The sequence below is a fragment of the Ostrinia nubilalis genome, chromosome 16 (assembly GCF_963855985.1).
Source record: "Ostrinia nubilalis chromosome 16, ilOstNubi1.1, whole genome shotgun sequence".
NCBI classification, from domain to species: domain Eukaryota; kingdom Metazoa; phylum Arthropoda; class Insecta; order Lepidoptera; family Crambidae; genus Ostrinia; species Ostrinia nubilalis.
Window position 1 is genome coordinate 14,184,861 of NC_087103.1, and position 17,693 is coordinate 14,202,553.

Below are 17,693 nucleotides of genomic sequence, written 5' to 3' on the forward strand. Positions count from 1 at the left end.
GATGTTTGACTGATAAGTACTATAGTTTATAAGACAATCTCCCAAATTACTTTCATTCAACTATGTACTAAAAACTAAATGGAAATTACTCCAAAGGTTCTCTACCATTACGTTCAACGTCACAACGTGCACTTGTCATATACCAGATGATAAGTGGCGATATACGATATGATACGATATACATCATAGAATGATCGATGACTAGATGGCGAAAATGTAGATTAAAAATCTGCGAAATTATCTAGTAGATATTTTTTGTCATTACTTATTTGTGCAAAATGATCGGTTTGTATGTCACGCTGAAATTAATGAGCTATTAAATAGTTTCAAAGTTTTTTTATTTGCGGAACCTTATTGTATTCCTTACACTAATTTTACTGGTATTTCACACGTAATAGCCTTCTATTACACATACTACTTACACGTTCAATAAATTTTAATTTAGCCGTATGCAATGGTCGAGGCTTAATTTAAGTTTACATATTGAAATTGTGATTGGCAGCCGTGGCGGCTAAGTAAATAGCATGTAATAATCTTATGTACAGTGATTGATTTATTATAGCGGGATATTACGCATGACTATACACATTGAGGTAAGGATACAATGTTACACGCGAAAATTAAGAAGCTCTATCTTTTGGAATATCCTACACAGGAGACATCACTCAATCAACTTGTGACTTTATAGTGTTGGATAGTCAGAAATTGGTGAGGTGATGATATGGAAGATCACGGTCCTCTTTTAAAGTGTATCAACAAATTTTCCCAATAGTGGGACATAATTATGAATGTTTACAAAAAATCAGCAATTATTGCATAGGGTCATGCGGTGTATTTTATGGGGCTTTCAATGTTTTATGATTAGCCATTAACTACCAACTTTGTATAATTTCATGACATTATTATTCATGTTACGTAATGTTACTTAGTTTTTATGTGTTTTTAATTTTCCCAGATCATTTAGATGTCAAAATTTCACATGAAATTAAATCAAACATGTACAGATTTGGTTCTAACTTAAAATGTAGATAACTCTAGACTAGACTTGGAATATTAAATCTTCTCGTGAAAATAAGGTCACCAGGCTTTGAAGTTGTCTTAATTCAACTCTGAGAAACTACACGTTTAACTTAATGTAGCGTCAGCAGATAAAATCATTATGTTTTTGGTATTTATTTCATCTACATAATATCGATGCCTCCTAAGTAAATAATCGTAAGCCACAAAATATCAATTTTGATTTTATAAGCATTTTATAATTACTAAAATACGTATTATCGAACCCACGATCAAAAATTGCAATATCATTTAAAATAAAAGATTTTTCACACGTATTCAATCGTATGTAATCCACGCTCGCAACGTATACTATCGTAATGTCCTGTGCGATCGTCTACAGGGGAGAAGCGGTTTGGTTCACCGCTAGCGAGCGCATACTATTAGGTAAGTAGTAATTACAGTTTTCCTTTTGGTGTTGAAAATTGCCTTATATTTTGTTACTAGCTACTCAAAACTATAGTAATTAACACATAAGATTATTTACGTTCCTTTTTTAAGCTAACAAAGTATCGTATGTTTTACATACCATGATAAACGTTGTCAATTAAATTTATTTTTTATCGTATGTAATACATACGATTATTAACGTGGTTTGTTTTCGTACGTTTGATATTGTATGTGCAATTTAATATTGTTTACGTTAGTAAATTGAGTATTTATTCCTATTGTAACGTTTAATTACGATTTTTTCGTCTTCGTTGTGAAGTTAAATTATATTTTATGTTTGTGTTTTTTTAATATTTTCAGATTCGCCATTGCCTGAAGGAGCTGATTTAATAGAAATCCAAGCATTTTCTAATTTGATCTCCAGTGATTTACTTAGTGATGAAGGTACTTCGATCCTACTAATATTATAAATACGAAAGTTAGGATGTCTGGATATCAGGATGTCTGGAAATTTGTTACTCTTTCGCGCAAAAACTACCGAACAGATTTTGATGAAACTTTACAGTATTTTTGTTTATAACCCAGAATAACATAACATATAGGCTATAATTTATGACGATCTGTGACAAACTAAATTTCTTTAATTAGTGACATTTGTATGTATTTTTATAAGTAATCAATAATAGGTAAAAAGCTTTATAACTAAAAAAAGTAAATCTGAATCACTCTCAGCATTATGATTAAAAGAATCTACAAGAAGATTGTGATAGAATTGGTGATGCACCGCTGGAATGACACCACTAGTACAAAGGCTTACCAAGTATTTTTTTTAACTTTGGTTATAGGTAGCATATGGTTAAAAAGGGGGCAAACATCAGAGTAATCTTGCTGTCGTCGTCTCTTGTTAATTTTAGTAACAACAGTCATATATTGAGACTCATCCAAATGATATTCATAATGGAGTTTATTTGAACACAACATCACCGTTCAAGTTCTTAGTCCAATTTTTACAGCCTAAGATTGACTTAAAATCCAAAAATTTGGTATGATGCAACTCGATTAGGTACAGTATATGGTTTCCCATCTTGTTTAGCCCATCGTACCAATGAAAACCATTCTAAAGGAGTATAAATACATTTATTTTTGGCACATCTTTCAATCAAAGCATGAAACTACAACCATGTACTGTAATCGAGTTGGATCATACCAAAGGACATTGTCAGAAATCGCCTAAAAAACCGCCCAAAAACATTAACCCATCATAATTATTTTCTAATTTTTTTAATACATTAAGCACCCTTTCATTCTAATGGACACTTAAGCATTGAAAAATTAAATAAATAAGTCTTTTAACGTTTATTCTATAATACTATTACAACTTCCGGACGTTTTGGTGCGTGGCATGGTCTAAAACCTATCAAGTTCCATAATTTTTGCCGATAAAATCTGTACGAGGCATTACCGTACTTTATTGCTGGGAGTCCATGTATAGTGATGTTCCTGCGGCCATCATAGACAATAAAATATCGATTTTGAAAATAAAATAAATCGATTAAACTGCTTTGAAGACTAGATTTGCGTTAAAAGCTAAAAAGATATTGACACTATTACAAGAAGCTATCTAAAGTGTCCAACTGGTCGAAGGTCGTAAATAAAATAAAAATAATTAGGACCATAAACTGATATTCATGGTATCATAAAAAAGTGTCAGAATCCGATGTTGAATCCAATGCCAGTTGAAGTGAGAGAAACATATATCAACCTAGTATAGTTGCCAGTCTCTCATAATCTATGCCAATGAGGGTTTTCGCGATTGAAAAATCCGCCAGATGGCAATACGTAGACGTGAGGTCCAAATGCTGCATGATTGGTTATTTTTGACATGACATTGACAGATATGTCAAAATCCACCAATCATGCAGCATTTGGACCTCGCGTCTACGTATTGCCATCTCGCGGATTTTTCAATCGCGAAAACCCTCATTCATAGCACATGTATAATAATAGACCAAATGAACTTTTATAGATTGTAAAAGAGAAGATAAAGATTTTATTATTTTATTAAAATCTTGCCACGAGGTAGTTTTTCAGTAGAAACCAGGATTGGATAATCGCTTCAGGCAAGTATCAGAACATTTTATAAATATTTTTAATCGATTATATCCTTGTGAATCGTTTTAATAAATTGTCATTTTACTTTTTCAATTAAAACTTTTTCAATCCCTAGTCTTGTCAAACTGTCATAATGTCAACAAATTATAAATGTCACGTCAGTTGACTCAATTTCAGTCTTCTGTGCGTTTATTGTATTTTTATTTCAATGAAATAGTGCTAAAGGGTTAGTACTAAAAGTGAAAGCCTTTTTTCAGAAAAAAAACCAATGTGGTGCCCTTATTATTCATACTGTTTGAAAGTTACAAGTCAGTGATACAGAGTTGCCGCCATTATAACTCCGTGGTGATACCATACCAAAGAAGAAGTTTTCCTAAAAACTTGTGTTATTTTTATATGTGATCAAATAAAAAGGATTAATTCTACTGCTCAAATGGAATAACTTATCCCAAGAGACCGAATATAAAAAAAAACCTCTCCATAGAAATTATCACCATCACGAGGATGTGATTTTTTTTGAGAATTTGATATTGGTCCTGTAAGAAAAGTAGTTGTATTTCAGTAGTAGAATCAACCCTTCTTGTTTCATCAGCAAGAGTAACTATAAAAACGCCCTGTAGGTAGGTATTATTAAGCTGAAGAGTTTGTTTAGTGTCAAAGACTGTCACACAGTGTAACTTAAATTGGCATAAAATATTATGATAATGAACATAAAAACTTAAATAAATATTTATGTTAATATTTTTTCTATTTATTTATTTTCCCAAAGCTTCACAGTGACAGCTGAAACAGCAATACTGTTGTAAAACTAAACTTAGAACAAACTGTTACAAATATTTTACAAATTAAAATAAAACCGCATGTTGCTTTACTTTCTCGTATAGGTAATAAATGTAATTAATGGCTAGATTATTAATGTTACTTTGTTACCCTCAATAGTGAGGAGATCTTACAAAATGGTAACCCTGATTTTCATTGTCATTCAAGTGCTCTTTCTTCGCATAGGCTTCTGTGATTTGGCCAAGGGCCACACACATTGCGATAACATTATGCGACATTGATTTGACAGCAGCGGAGTGAAGTCTTGCGACTATGCAAAATGATACCCTGTAATCGTAGCGCATATAGACATAGACGGGGCGGGGCACATAGCTCGTAGAGCTGATGGCCGCTGGGGCAGGAAAGTTCTTGAGTGGCGACCACGAGCCGAAAGACGTAGCGTGGGCAGGCCTCCCACTAGGTGGACCGACGATCTGGTGAAGGTCGCGGGAGGTGCCTGTATGCGAGCGGTGCAGGATCGGTCTTCGTGGAAATCCTTGGGGGAGACCTTTGTCCAGCAGTGGACGTCTTTTCGGCTGAAACGAACGAACGAACGATACGTATTACCACTATTTACCAGACATTACTATTTATTGTATACTCGCCGGATTACACGTAGGAGCACGCGCGTTACAGCTTCGGCCTTGCATTATTATAAGATCTTGTTCCGCCATTTTTCGAACTTCCTCCGTGAGGATATCCCCGCCGAATTCTATGATAAAACTATCAAAAGTCATATTCTGCAATGTCAAAATTAATTTGCCGAAATTCGCCGAGCCAGCTATGTCAAATAATATTATTAGGTGTCAAACAGGATACGTTCAGAAATTAATATTACGATTTTAAAGATAAGACAAGACAACTTTTTATTGACGAAGTTGCTGGGACAGCTAGAAACTATTTTTTTTCCGGCACTTTAAGAAAATAATAAATGAATGAAAACGCAGCGTGGGACGTCCACCCACAAGGTGGACCGACGACCTGATAAAGGTAGCGGGAAGGCGCTGGATGCAGGCCGCTACCAACCGTGCGATGTGGAAGTCATTGGGGGAGGCCTTTGTTCAGCAGTAGACGTCCTGTGGCTGAAATGATGATGATGATGATGATGAAATGAATGAAAATGACAAATCTTCGAACGTGTATAATACCGTGCCAAAGTAATCATATAATGTTGGCACCTTAATAACTATTGCTGTTTTTGTTGTAAAGATCATGCAGCGCTACTTGCGGATATTATTGGCAAGAAAACTATGTAGGCTCTAGATCTGAAGCCGCTTTAACGAACACGAAGTGCTCATACAATGCGGCGTATTTTCTTCCAGTCTTTAGTCAGTACTTTAGTCGAATTAAAACCCCGGTTGAACGTGATATAGCCGCACTAGAATACGGTGCTTTTTTGCATAATCGCAAAATTTCGTTCCGGTGTCGACCGAATGTTATCACGATGTATGTGGCCCAGGGGTTACTGTAGCCGCTAAGGTTTGAAACTTCTTGCTTAAAATATTGTAGTCTTTGGCATAGACTACGACGGTAGTCATGGAGATAGGAGTTTGTTATCTCGTGTCAGATGTAAATGGTGAAAAGAAACCCATGATTCGTGTTATTTTTATGCAATATGTAGGTATTTTATAAAAGTGGAACCCCGAGTGATCTCCAAAACCCATTCTATTATTATATACGATTCGGCTTCGATATCTATAATACAATAGGAGTTTATTTCATGTGTCAGATGACAAGGGTGGAAACAACCTACGATTCATGTTGTTTATTTACGTGCAATATGTGGACATATTATAAAAGTGGAATGCCGAGTTGTATTTCTAAAACTTGTTCTATTATTTTATACTATTTGGCTGCGACTCGGCGTGACGACAATACAAAACATTTTTCGCGAATCGGTGTTCATACATTCACACAATACATTAGAAGCCATGTTGTCATAAACGACATATTATAAAATCGCTGTGATTTAATATTCTTAATCATTAATTTTATGGCAAGTGTCCATCAGGAATCATTGTTCTTACACACAGAATCGTATTATTTCGCTTTCGGGTAGTAATATGTCAAAATTGTTGGTTCTTAGGCGAACAATGTATGGAGAACGAACATTGTCCTTTTTGGATTTTAAGTCAACCTTAGGCTGTAAAAATTGGACCAAGAACTTGAAAGGTGATGTTGTGCAATGGATGAAAATTAAAGAAGTCAAGGTGCTTCCTTCTGAGCCAAATAAACTCCATTATAAATATCATTTGGATGAGTCTCAATATATGACTGTTGTTACTAAAACTAACACGAGACGACGACAGCAAGATTACTCTGATGTTTGCCTGCTTTTTAACCATGTGCTACTATAACCAAAGTTAAAAAAAATACTTGGTAAGCCTTTGTACTAGTGGTGTCATTCCAGCGGTGCATCACCAATTCTATCACAATCTTCTTGTAGATTCTTCTAATCATAATGCTGAGACTGATTCAGATTAACTTTTTTTAGTTATAAAGTTTTTTACCTATTATTGATTACTTATAAAAAAATTACTGAATTATCATTAATTATTATTCATGTTACCTATTATATAGATTCCTTATATGCAATTTTTGAATAATATTAGAGGCTTAAATAAGATTAAATACTATTTTTTTTAAAGTAAGAACAATAACGATGTAACTTTGTTAATTGATTTTATCAATCCCAACTAATATTATAAATGCGAAAGTAACTCTGTCTGTCTGTCTGTCTGTTACGCTTTCCCGCTTAAACCTCGCAACCGATTTTGATGAAATTTGGCATAGAGATAGTTTGAGTCCCGGGAAAGAACATAGGATAGTTTTTATCCCGGTTTTTGAAACAGGGACGCGCGCGATAAAGTTTTTCTGTGACAGACAAAATTCCACGCGGGCGAAGCCGCGGGCGGAAAGCTAGTTAAGAATAGATTTTGCTTATTTTAAGGTTAATAAAGAAGATAAATATTTATTTTTATTTGATCTCGTCAATTAATTACTTTTGATTTAATTATTTGTAATAACTTCACATTCTATGTTAATTTAAATTTATTTTAATTATATTTTCATAAGAAATAAAGACTGTTACAACGTGATTCTTTGGTACAAATGAATAAATAAGGTATTTAAAACAGAGGTTTCATTTCAAGACTTTCATTGTGTTCAAATTGATTTTGTGAATCCTTTTGTCCAAAATAGATGAGTACCTAATTGAATAATTTAGTTTTAGCATGAATTTACAATGAAAAATTAATAAATATGTAACATACCTTCGACAGTATAAATGATTATGTTCCCGTACAATGGAGTATGTGGCTCTTACTATATATTTTACCTACAGCTAGACAACGTAAATAATTGTATAGTTATGTTACGATTTCTATGACTAATTTTATCCGCCGTAAAACACCGTAACAACAATATCTCCAAAACTACAATATATTTACAAATAAATGTTATTGTATGAGAATACACCTTATATCGACTATATGTTTTGAAAAAATCGTACCCCTAGCTCAAAAGATGGGAAAACTGCACACATAAATATCTTTAAATGGCTCTACTGTAAAGTTAGGTTTTAAGACATACGATAGTTTACTTAGGAGGCATCGATATGTACAATCACATTAAGCTAGTAATTTTGGAATTCGTTATTTGCATCAATTAGCCAATCTTAAGGAAGGGTTGTTTTAAGTTGTCCAAACTATTTTACAAAAAGCTACACTTTTATAGTAATTCTACTGCAAATACATTCGTATTTATGTACAGTGAAAACTTGGTATGTTTAAGAAGCACTCTATCATGATCATTTCCTAAGATTTTGCACTTTCTACCACTGTCCAGACTCCAGATTAGGGTTCAAAAATACAAAAGAAGCGCGTCAAGAAAGCACCATGCACTTCCGTTTCGTCTTGGCGGTACTACGGTGCTCTGGTAGTTAGTACCCTGTACTTCCGTTGTCTCGCCTTTAGACGGTGCTACGGCGCTCTCAGACACCATAACACATAATATTATAGCTTGAAAAATACTATGTTCTTCTGATTAATTTCGTTGCGGGTCCAATGACAGTTTAACTTTCCCCCGGGACAAACTTGACCTTCATTGGTTGGGTTTTTGTGGCGGTCAAGCTGTAGATCTTGGCTACACAGGAGTTGCAGTGGTGGGAACGAGAGGTGGGAATAGTCCCGAGTAGCTTGAAAAATCCTACTAAGTATTGAATGAGTTAAACAAACAAATATTTGTGCCTTCTCTGCCGACAGTAGAACAAAATCAAGATAATACACTAACATCGCTAAGGATACAGCGAGGCGACGAGAGTGACGTGGGAAGGTACAAGAGAGCACCACTCTGATCTCAAGAGGTGTGCTTGGCTCTTATTTGTAAACACATCCCGGTTGTCAGTGTGACAAGGTGATGAAACGAAGCCTTAACACTTAGGCCCGTATTATGTAACGAACGAGGCTCTGTGTGTGAATGTGACTGTGCTTGTGGGTTAGATACCTACTAGGGGCTACAAATAGAAGGACACTATAAATAGAATAGTTTATGTATTGCTTATACATCTATTTAAGTTCCATCTAAATCTAGACGTCACAGCACAAACTGTAATGCAGGTAGATATCTAAAATTCAGGCCGCTACCATTCGGGCGATGATAGGGGGAAGCAGTGGACGTCCTGTGGCTGAAAATGGTAATGATGATGAACTGAAAATACTACAATAGTAAAAAAAAATATGATTGTGACCATCATCATCAATATTACAGCCACAGGACGGCCTTAACTTAGACAACCCTCAATGATTTCCAGATTGCTCGGTTGGTAGCGACCTGCAACCAGCGCTTTCCTGCTCCCTTTATGAGGTCATCTGTCCACCTTGTGTGTAGAAAAATGACAGTGTTGTGTGTAATACTCGAAAAACATATCCCTCTTTCTGGTTTAGTTGGGTAAAAACGCAGTAGCTTCCCATAGGGTATTTCTTCCCAGGTGGTGGGAAGCAAACCCCCATAAATTAGTAATGGCGTCAATAAACAAAAGATCCGTTTTAATTGTTTTACGAGCACAAATCACAGGACGATGGGCTAATATTAACTATAGCGATTAGTGTTTTACAACTACCGCCGTACAGTAATTACTTGGCGCCTGTGTTTAAATAAATTACCGATTATAAAGTAAGGTATTAAAGGGTGATGTGGGTCAGTAGTCACTTAATTTAATCTAAACATATAAAAGAAAGTCGTGTTAGTTACTCCACTTATAACTCAAGAACGGCTGAACCGATTTAGCTGAAAATTGTCAGAGAGGTAGTTTAAAGCCAGGAGAAGGACATAGGATACTTTTTATCCCGTTCGAAATAAAAAAAAAGTCTGCTTATTTATTGCCATTAGGGCGGAACAAAGTTCGCCGGGTCAGCTAGTCAACTATATTAGTAGGTACTTATAATATCCATTGGATTTACATTTCGATCTTGGATTTTATTTTAAACTCTTATATCTTTTTCAAATGTTTCTGTGAAGGTATAAGAAGTAGTGACGCTATTTAATCAAATTATTTACATGGAAACGTAAGCATGAACCGCACCATTAGCCTTTGACAACCTCTCAAACGAATAAGGTCGACTTAGCTTTGCCATGCTCTACATAATTATTTACTACATAATAATTAAATTATGTAATATCTTTATTAATGATAATTATATGAAGTCGGCCGTTTGGTGTAGTGGTTCAGATCGGACTACTATGCCGAGAGGTCCCGGGTTCGATTCCCGGCCGGGCAGAAATTGAAATGATGAATTTTAATTTCTGTGACGGGTCTGGGTGTTTTCTATGTATAATATGTATGTATTTACAAAAAAAAAGTATTTAAGTATGTTTATCCCGTCGTCTAGTACCCATAGTACAAGCTTTGCTTAGTTTGGGACTAGAGGCGCAGTGTAAAATGTCCAAGGATATTTATTTATTTATTTATTTATCTACTCGGAATTGATACGAACAAATATTCTACTTAACTTTGAAGAATCGCATACCTACTTGTCTACTCTTTTCTGTTTGGTAAACTGGTAGACAATGCCACACGGCATAAAGTACACCTTTTGTACTTACTTATTTTTTTGTGTGCTTCAAAGTTTTTAAGTAAATAAAATACCTCAAAAGGATAAAATTTCTCCAAACTTTATAGATACCATGACGACCTACCAAGGCATAGTTTCCCCAATTAACCCTTTAATCGCCATCATCATCAGCACGGACATTACACATTTCACACCGCCAGTAATTACCGAGGTTCTCATACGTTTGTGGGGAGTGCTAAACGCCATTGTTGAAGTGTGAATGGTCCATCCATTTTTAGGGATCCATGGAAGTGATCATTTCAACACTTGACATTAAAAGTATAAAGTCTTCAGAATTAATCATAAGTTTTTAGAAACTTACGAAAATTCTCAATAAAATTTTGAATGAGTAACTGACACTCGAAAAACGTAGTGTAGTGTGTACCTAGTCGATTGAGGGTGACCTTTAGAAGAAAGCTGGTAGCAAATGAATTGCAAAAGCTTATACTTAATTGCGCATTTTAATTTTTAACATAAATTACTAAAATGATGATTGACCTTTCACTGTGAACACTCCATTTAGTTGTCCCTACCGCTCAAGATTTACATTTTTTTTTAAACTTTAGTCGTCTTTAGTCGTTCTTTTGAGAAAATAAATGTCTTTAACCGTAAGAACTAACTATGAGTAGAACGTAATCGCCGAAAGTGTGATACTTGTATTGCCTCTATGACAAATCGAAATCAAAAGCTAGTGAAATACTATGATCTAGAAACAATGTTGAGTGTTTGTAATGAGTACTACTTACAGTTTACATAAGCGTCAATGTAATACAAACTTTGAATCATTAACATTTAATGAATGTTTACCACCAAATGTTTATGATTTATAAAACTTTCATTGACTCATTATGACGAACCGCGGTGTTAGACAGTTAATCATATAAATTTAATTTTCCTCAACTCATTTCATTAATTGGGTTAATTACTATTGACCATTTTGCTGACAAATATTTCTTGTAGTTAAGTTCACAAACATGGTTTCACCTACAAGCAAACTAACATCTACTGACAAGATAAGAACCACAGCACAATGCTTCAACATCGGCGATTTTTTGGTATATCGATGCAGTATCGCAATTTCGCGACTTCATGCTTTCGGACGCGCTATCGGAGTAGCATGTTTTAGCGACTGCTGTAGCTGCTTCGAGCTTTCGTAAAGCGACTCAATCGCCGTGTTTGGTCGCTGCATTCAGCTTCTAAAAAGCGGCTAAATCGCTGACCGCTCATGCTAAAAGTAGCGTGTGTATGCTGTGGTTCTAATATATAAAAATTGTTACATTATGCTATACAAACAGGTCTAAAAACCACAACTAATAGTCATCGTTGAATAGTAATTTTAAAATTATATCTGCAAACAGTAATAAACATAATAATAATCTATGAAAGCGTACCGACCAATCTAGAGTCAGCATTAAATTATTATCTCCGCCATACAATAATATTCGCGATAAATAGTTGCAGATACATAATAATGTGCATCTTACTTGCAAAATACCTAAAGTTGTTTATTACAATATTAATATGGCGTCTGCTACTGCTATGCGTTGATTATGGCTATCATTACACAACTTTACATAAAGAGCTTGTAAATGGCGATCGTTTGTATGTCTGTATGAATGTGGTTTATTTCTAACGGTTACAAGTGTTGGTTATTAGTTCTTGATTGGTGAGCATTAACTTGGTGACCTGTGACTTACTTGAGAAAAATAATTTCCATTGGTTTTGGGCCTTAATCCATGTTAATAAAGTTTAAAATATCGTGGCAAAATTTAAGTCACTTCCAGGTAAAGGGTTAAACGAGTGACTCAACTCAGAGTTATGTTCTTTCGTGGGATACATATTGCGTTGCAGTAAGATTCCTTTTGGTTCCGGCACTTCGAATAGGACCCCCTCCTTACTCTTCCCATAAATATCATAATAATTAGGCGACTACTTAAGTGACAATCTATGTGAATATAAACCGTTCCTGTGAATATACAGGGTGGCCAAGGAGTTGACGTTCAAAGCAAAGATTCCTTACATCAGAATCCATTTTGCTTAGTTTAGGAGATAGAGTTAACTGTGATTTATCCTTAACTATCACCTATGGTTGGTTTTTAACTTTTTTTCTCACTCTGGAAGCTTCTCTAGCGTAAATATGTAAAAACAATCTACAAGTGCTCGCCAGAGTGAGAAAAAATTAAAAACATAGGTGATAGTTAACCTTTAACTACTGACGTGGGGGCCTCTCAGGCCTTGCAAAACTCAAATTGTTGAATTTCTCCTCTCCCACGTGCACGACACACCCGAATCTTTTAGTACCTTCGAGTTTCATTGCGCCGAGGCTGTCAACAACGGTGCACGTGATTGCACGCGCAATTTCAGTAGGTAAATTAATTTTAAAGTTTCTTGTGGGCCTCTCAGGCCCCCACCTCAGTATTGGCGTAACTTTTTTTGTCTATAGTTTTCATTTAGTTGTCGTCTTTTCTTGAAATAATTTGAAAAAATCTATAATATGGAGCCCACAATACGCCGTCCGAGAGAAAGGGGTATCTCGTAAGTGAAAATAACCAGCATTTAACGAAAAATAGAAGAACAGTAGTTTTTGGCACGTATGCTAGGAAATGATAAGCCTGTACCTGTCTATCAAGATTTAAACGATGAAACCAAGAGCCATACATGAATTTTGAAGATTCAAATGAAATCTACATTTTAAAAACATGTATGGCTTCCTTCACTGAGCAAAGCAAGTTTATCCAGACTGTGTTTAGTTCGCACTATTTAATGTGTGTAATTTTTTTCCCCCTATTTCATATTAGGATTACTGATTTATCATTAGCTAAAAAGACCATTGAAAATTAAGATTCTAAGTTGATTTGTTGAATTTATGAATATTTTTCATGATAACTTTGTGAATCATGATTTCATGAGATTTTTGCCAAAAATGCTACACGTTTTTTAAATATTGAAATAATACGTACTTATTAACAAATGATTTACATAAAAATCGTTTTATTGCAGTATTTAAATATAACCACTATTAATAATTATTAAACATAAAACCCTAAAAAGATTATATATTTTTAAATATAAGCACATATATCTACGGACCTCTCAGGCCCCCACGTCAGTGTTTACGTGAAATTAAATCCACCTCAGTAGCTAAAGGTTAAGAATAAATCACAAAAGTAACTATCTCCTAAAAATTAAGCAAAATCGTAGAACATACACGGGGGTGATTTAGATACACCTTGATGTAAGGAATCTATAGCTTTGAACGTCAACTCCCTGGCCACCCTGTATATGCCTCTTTAAACCGTTCAGCCAGCGTGAGGTGTAGGCTAAAACCTCATCTAGTAAATTAGAAAGGACTTTACACATTCTGTAAAAAGATCTCGAATATTTTGGAATTTATTACGCAAGTCTCAAAAATATGTATTTATTGATGAAAGAGGATGAAAAATACATGTACTTGTACATGTAACTAATATTTCCTGTAGAATATTACTAAAGAAGTAGTAATATTAAAGTTCAGAGTTGAAACTCTCAATTAGTATCAGTTACAACTTAATGAATCGTTCCCTAATTAAAGGATGTGAAGACATAACTTTAATGAAGAGTAAACAAATAAATTGCACATTTGCAATAAAATCTCATAATAATCTTTTAACTACGGGATGTGTATGATTTAGGGTCTCATCAATTACTATGAGTGTTCTTTTTAGTAACTAGCGGCCGCCCGCGACTTCGTACGCGTGGATCCCGTTTTACCCCCCTTAGGGGTGGAGTTTCGTAAAATCCTTTCTTAGCGGATGCCTACGTCATAACATCTACTGCATGCCAAATTTCAGCCCGATCCGTCCAGTGGTTTGGGCTGTGCGTTGATAGATCACTATGTCAGTCAGTCAGTCAGTCACCTTTGAGTTAGATAATTTAGATACTGGTCTAACATGGTTCTTTAAAGATCAACTTCTAAACCTAATGTAGCACAAACAGTGCTACATTATGAAATGAAACACTCTTGTAGGTTGTTCTAACTTGTATTTCAGCACCACTGATTTACACAATTCCGACATTATGACGTCATCTTAATAGTACCTCTTGCTTTGAACGCTCAAATCGAACTGACTGTCCAGCGGCATGCCAGCGATAAGGTAACTTCCCCTTCCATCAGCGAAAGTCGACCGGTTCAAAACGACTTATCGACGGCATGCTCCGGAACTAGTCAAATGCAATACTTATTTCATAATTAGCTGTTTTCTTAATTTTTAAAATACTAAAATGTATACAATAAAAATCTAAAATAATTAAATGAAATAATAAATATGAAATAATTGGATTTAATACAAAATAAATTCTAAAATGCCTAGGAAGTAATCAAATAAAGTATTTTAATTTAATAACGGGTTTTTGGGTTCTTCTAAAATACAATACAAATACTAAAATTGTTGCAATAACTATTTAAAAGTAACCAATTATCGTATAAAATACAATATAAATTCTAAAATCATTACATTCGGCCATCCGACACCGTGATGCCTCCCGGCATTCACGTCTAATAAGGATTTATTCTAAAATCATTAATATTACTTTTCAAACAATATTACAATATGAAGCATATAAATAGTAGAATGATAAACAATTCTATGACAACTTGTTAACAAGTGTTTTAACATTAATAATGCATTTTAGAAACTATTCTTCATATTAAACCAGTAACAAATGTTAAGGGAGAAAAATCTTGTAGGCACTTATACACACTATACATTTTCACCTAATCTACCTATATTATTCGTAATGACTTATTTTATAACCAATAACGGATATTTGCATGAAATTCAGATATTAATCGTATTACTTTATAATTTTCTCAAAACTACCATATCGAATATATTGGAAACTTCTCTTTTTAAATCCAAATTTTTATTTCACATAAATACACGTCCATTAGATGTTAGTACATAATCAATTTAATTACAGTGTATCTTGCCATGACTGCCATGTGAAAGTTATTAAGTTTATAAGAACATGTCAAAACGTTAATATTACGAGTAAGTATATCCAATTATATCCATTTGTAACCGTAATCTGGCAAATAATGAATTATGGTCACGATTTATGATTAACACTAAAGGTACTTTCGTCAGAATTATGTATTCCTAAGGCCTTAACATAATTTTCTTCTTTACAAATTTTCCAAGTTTTTGAAACCAATAGGTACAATTACAGTGTCCTTATATTATGTGTTTCTGAATGTCTGTGATGCTCGATTTCATCACGATAAGCGCAACATATTTGCCATCTAGCTGTACGTGGGACCACTAAAAATAATTTGATAACCTTACTGTATCTGCTATTTGAAGAGATTACGATGTTTGGATGGGTTGTCAGATTCTATGACTGAATTTTGGTGTTTGGACTATTCGCGGAACTAAATTTCTTCTTTTTTTTTTAACGTGGTTCTTAAGGCAGCATAACCAGTAGAAACTTTTAAGTCGTAAAAGACATACCTTTTTTTTTAGCACACACACCACAGCTAGTGTCTCTAACTCATAGAAGTTGTCTTTCATTGAAGATGTCTTTCCTCAGGGGTCGTCTGTCTGTGGGTCGACTAAAGTAAGTGACTGCTACAGAACTTTGAAGACTTTTCTCTTTATCATCAAGATCTGACTTAAATATGATTTAGAGTCCTGAATAATATTGATAATCATAGCATTGGATCAAGTTAGTCATCTATGGTTTTCTGAACCCTTTTCCCTTTTGTAATGACATAAGTGGTAATGGTGGTATTTGCACATTCTTTTTCATCCTGACATCAAAGACTGCACGTGTACGTCCTATCTCAGTCAGATTTATAGCAATACAATCGCGATAATTTCACAAAAGAGTATAAAGCTTATCTAACTAACCAGAACATGTCGGAACTAAGTCCGGGCTTGGTCATAATATCAGCTCTATCGAGAGTATCCATAGCTGAGGGGTCTTTTACAATTCGATTTACATGACATATTGGACATGCTCCAAAAAGCATTGAAGTAGCTATTAAAATATTTGCTTTAAGTGTTATTGGACTAGGAGACAAATTACCAAAAACGATTTCACCTTTGCCGTTGTGAATTAAAAAGGCTCTTTTAAACACCCGGTACTTGGCCCCCTGTTTAATTTACATACATAACATACAAAACAAACAAATGTGACAAACAAAATTCCACGCGGAAGAACCCTCGGCGGAAAGCTATTCGCATTATAAAATATCACTTGAAAATATAGAACCGCCTAAGGCGGGAATCGAACCCACGGCCTTAAGCTCGCCAGGTGTCAAGTTATTTTAAAAATTTAAATCGAAAGGCAACTGTAAACGCCAGAAACTATCCTCTGTAAAACTAGAAATTTATGTTAACTGGTATTCACTTGTGTCCGTCATTTTCGTGGCTCTCGAAAATATTCTGACCAGGAATTTTATAGAATGTCAGTATTCAAAACCGTGAGAAATTGCAGTTGCGTGAAGTTTTGACCAATAGACGTGTTGACACCGCCAGTTAATTGACGTACTTTTAAAAACTGTCAAATCAAACTCCCATAGATTTCGTATGGCACGACAAGCAAGTGACGTCGCTATTTTGTGAATTTAATCAAACTACTTTTCTTAATTACAATGCGACCAAAAATGATAATTTACAGGTCATTACAGATTAATTAAGCTTTCAAGATCAGAATGTCTTTAATAAATTGTAATATTGAATCAATATCGGTGTCAAATCGTCCATTGTCAGTGAAGTCTGCTATACATCATCAATCACTAACACTTCTATAACAGCGTCAATCTCATCAACATTTTTGTTTATATTAGCTCTATACTTAGAGGTATGACTGATGATTGACCACAACTTTTACAATTGGAATTGATATTGAAATGATCTGCCAAACTATACTTAGTTTCAGCATCGGTTTTGTGTCAACAAGTGCACTCACTACCAACACTTAAAAGGATTTTTCATTTACCAAAACAGTCTCATAAATTTTTTTTTGTCATAAAAATAATTACGTAAAACATCCTTTCAAGTAGCAGGATTCAAAATTTCCTCTAACAGACGTCCGTAGTTCTCTTAGCTAAGCCAATTAACTTTTGCAATGTCTAAGTCAAAGACAAAATTATCTTATTTGCATTAGCTATTATAATAGCGCTCACAAAATTGTCATAAAATGAAAGACTACTAAAAGAAAAAC

The 17,693-nt window shown here is 34.5% G+C and overlaps 1 long non-coding RNA gene across 1 annotated transcript in view; it reads right to left on the bottom strand.

The window, feature by feature from the left end:
* LOC135079456 (uncharacterized) overlaps positions 1–17,693 on the bottom strand; it is a 94,613-nt gene that overhangs the window by 46,172 nt on the left and 30,748 nt on the right. The gene's annotated exons all lie outside the window — the stretch shown is intronic.